The 3,211-nt window shown below is 38.4% G+C and overlaps 1 long non-coding RNA gene across 1 annotated transcript; it reads left to right on the top strand.

Annotated features, from left to right (window-relative positions):
• Nucleotides 1–2,092: 2,092 nt before the first annotated feature.
• Nucleotides 2,093–2,770, top strand: LOC119028574. The gene is made up of 2 exons (XR_005077751.1): nucleotides 2,093–2,163; nucleotides 2,364–2,770. It is a non-coding gene; the product is annotated as an uncharacterized LOC119028574 (long non-coding RNA).
• Nucleotides 2,771–3,211: the final 441 nt, after the last annotated feature.

Below are 3,211 nucleotides of genomic sequence, written 5' to 3'. Positions count from 1 at the left end.
TCATCCAGAAAGTTTAAACAGCAAACAAACTTCGTACTCTCTTCGACTCTGGGTGTTTTCCTTCAGAGTCCGCTAGCTCCAGCTGCTGTTGCCAGGTAACAGAGTGACTCGTTAATCCAAAAAAACCGGCCTCTGTCCCTTTTAGTTCAATTAACTGCACAGAAATACAAATCATAGGTCTGATATCCGTATTAAAATCCTCGAAAGGCATCAAGACCATAAATAAAGCCAAGAGATCAAGTTCAGTTACTGAAATTAACAGACAGCTCCTGGCTACCTGTCACTCAAAAGGGCCACGCCCCCTAATTATGCGTAACAAAGTATTGATATAGTTTAAATAAAAATTTAACTCTATGTAATTATGTATAGACACCAAAACCGTGTTTGTACCCATCTGTAAACATGCTTATTTCTGCTATACTGTTGGACATTTTAACATGGGCTCTTATGGGAATTGACTCGCTTTTGGAGGAAGCCGTACTTCCGCATCCACAGCGGAAGTCACGCCCCTTTCCGGTTTTCCCCCAAAACTTTAAATGGTAGTAGATTAAATGGGGAGAGACAAGGAATTTTCTGATCCTGTCATTGTCAGTTCAAAAGTTGATATTCCAAGTCAGTTTGTCACAAAGCTATTGAAATTATAAGACAGTGAACGTATGTAATTATACATATTACTCGGCCTGCAGTCATGTTAGTGACATCTTGATGAATGGTCACCAATGCCTGTAAGTTAAACATTGTAGAGCTGGTCCTGTACATATGAGCAGCTCCCAAAACTGATAAACTCTCGTATAACCACTGTTGGCAAGATGGACAGAGTTATTCTGATTCTCTTATTTTCTAGTACCTTTTCTGTGACGATGGGGCAGCCATTTTGGTGTGTGTGACACGTGTTGAGCAAACAAACAAGATTGTATTTTACTTCAAAGTGACTACAACAGGCCTGGTTCTAGACTGCCTTGATTGGCGGGGCAGTAAAAAAAAGCTCTTACAGAAATTCTTTTTCTGGACTGACAAAGAAAACAAATTCTGTGGCCAACAAACAACAATGTAAGTGGCTATTTAAATTTTAAACCCACCTCCACCTCTCCATTGTAGGAAGACAATTTTATCAATGCCCAATTATAGTTAGTTATCTAATATTAAATGGTATCTAACCCTAAATATTGTGCAACTGGCAGATAGAACTTTTGAAACAACACACACTTTTGATAGCCCCAGTGATGCTATAATCACCTGCACCAAAAAATGGACATATCAATGCACAGCCCCAATGCATAAAAAAGCCAGCTGTTCCATAATAAAAACATCTTGCCATCATTCGTTATCCATGTCGACCTCTTCTAGCTGAAGCTGCACTTGATTTTAAAAACAAATCAGTTGGTCTGCAGCATTTTTCACCGTCAGCCAACAGATTTCTCTCTTTTTCTCCACTCCCCCCTTGTGTCACTTGATGCCTTGGTTCATTTTTTTTTTTTTTTGCTAGCTTAATCTCAGTCAACTTCCAACAACCACGCAGGCACGGTCCACTCGATTCAGTCTCAAAATCCCCAGAGGGCATTGCTTCATTTTAAACTTTTGCAAACAAATAATCAAATTAAAAAATGGAGTTAGACTTGTATTATTTCAAACCATGAACGTTTTTGAACATCCAAATAAGAAATTTCACTACAAAAGAAGACTGATGTACAAATTCCTAACTGTAGAGAGTAACCATGACGTGATATAGAGACTTGTATGTGGTAAGTAAATAGTGATCAGATGACACTAAGCATAAACATGAAGAGACTGGCCTCAGAATAATGCAGCCAGTTGATGTTTAGGATTGTTTAGTCTCTTAATTACATTTTGCCCCACCACAAAATTTCCCAAATTGATCGTGGTAGATGTGAAGGGAGGTCAAAATTTGGTGGTGGGGCAAAATGTAACTTAAGTTTCTTTATAATCTGTGACAAAGCAATTTTGTAAACAGCGCTATAAAAATAAATAAGTCTTGACTGACTGATTGATGCTTTATTATTGTGCACCACTTTCTCACTCTTTGGAAACTCGTGTGTGCCTGCCTGGGTTCCCTGTTTCTCCTGCTTGATGCCAGCACCCACAGATGAGCTGCTGTCGGAGGCTCTGGCCATAGTCCTGCTACTAGCCTGGATAAAGTTTAAGGTATTTGTATCAAGACTGTTAATGTTTAAAAAATGTACTTATGGCTAATATAAACCAACAAATTTCAACATTCGTACTGGCCTCAAAAGTCCAGTTCTGGTCAGGCTATAATCATACAGATTTAAACAACATTTCCAAAACTGTTTGTTTACATCAGCAGCTTATTCTCAACCATCCCTTTTCTTGTGTGTGTCCTTCAGCTGCCCGAAACAGAAAGTAAAACAGAAAACAACAAATAGTTAAGTCCATCCCCACCTGACCACAACAGCTCCAAGAGGAAATGTTTTTTGACCAGACAAGTCTACATAACCTTTTTGCCAAGCTCTTTGGACTGGGAGGATCTGTCTTTCTCTGAAAGTCTGACTGAGTTTTTGTGTGAGGAACACAAAAGATGTGGACATTGTTTGTGAAACAAAGCCACATATAAATGAGCATAATCCGGAAGAAACAGCAAAAAAAACCTGGAAATTAGATCACAAGTGAAACTGTGGCTGCAACTGTCATTTTCTCTACCCCTGACAACTCTCCACTTGATCGGCTGTAACTTAAGTTCGTTAGTGACTGGGTACTGCTGCATCCAAGGACCAAATTAAAATATCAAATTCTTGACAGACTTTCATGTATTGTCTGTATTATTGGGGCCCGAGCACTATCTGTGCGAGGACCATATTGTTTCTATAAGTTCAAATTGTTCATAAAGTAAAACCACAGCTGAAAACAAACAGGGGAAGTGAGAGATGAAAAAAAGCATTCAGAGAAAAATCTGACCATCACTGGTGCAGCTGAGGAGCCTGTGAACTATGCTGACTAAAAGGCCTTTTGGATTTATTTCAGGTCCTGTTTTCTATTTTATATTAATAAGTACTTGGTTTAAAACAAGGTGTAGAGATGTAAAGGTTTAGATGTAAAACCTTTCAGTCAAATAAAGCCTCATTCAGAGATCCATTCAGAGACATAGAAAGCAATCAAAACTAAAACATTAAAACATTAAAACAGCATCTGAAAGGCAGAATGGAAAAAAGCTAATAAAATAAGCTACAGATAAAAA

Source organism: Acanthopagrus latus, chromosome 1 (assembly GCF_904848185.1).
Source record: "Acanthopagrus latus isolate v.2019 chromosome 1, fAcaLat1.1, whole genome shotgun sequence".
NCBI lineage: Eukaryota > Metazoa > Chordata > Actinopteri > Spariformes > Sparidae > Acanthopagrus > Acanthopagrus latus.
Note: the sequence above shows the minus strand (reverse complement) of the source record. Positions and strands in the feature narration are given on the sequence as shown.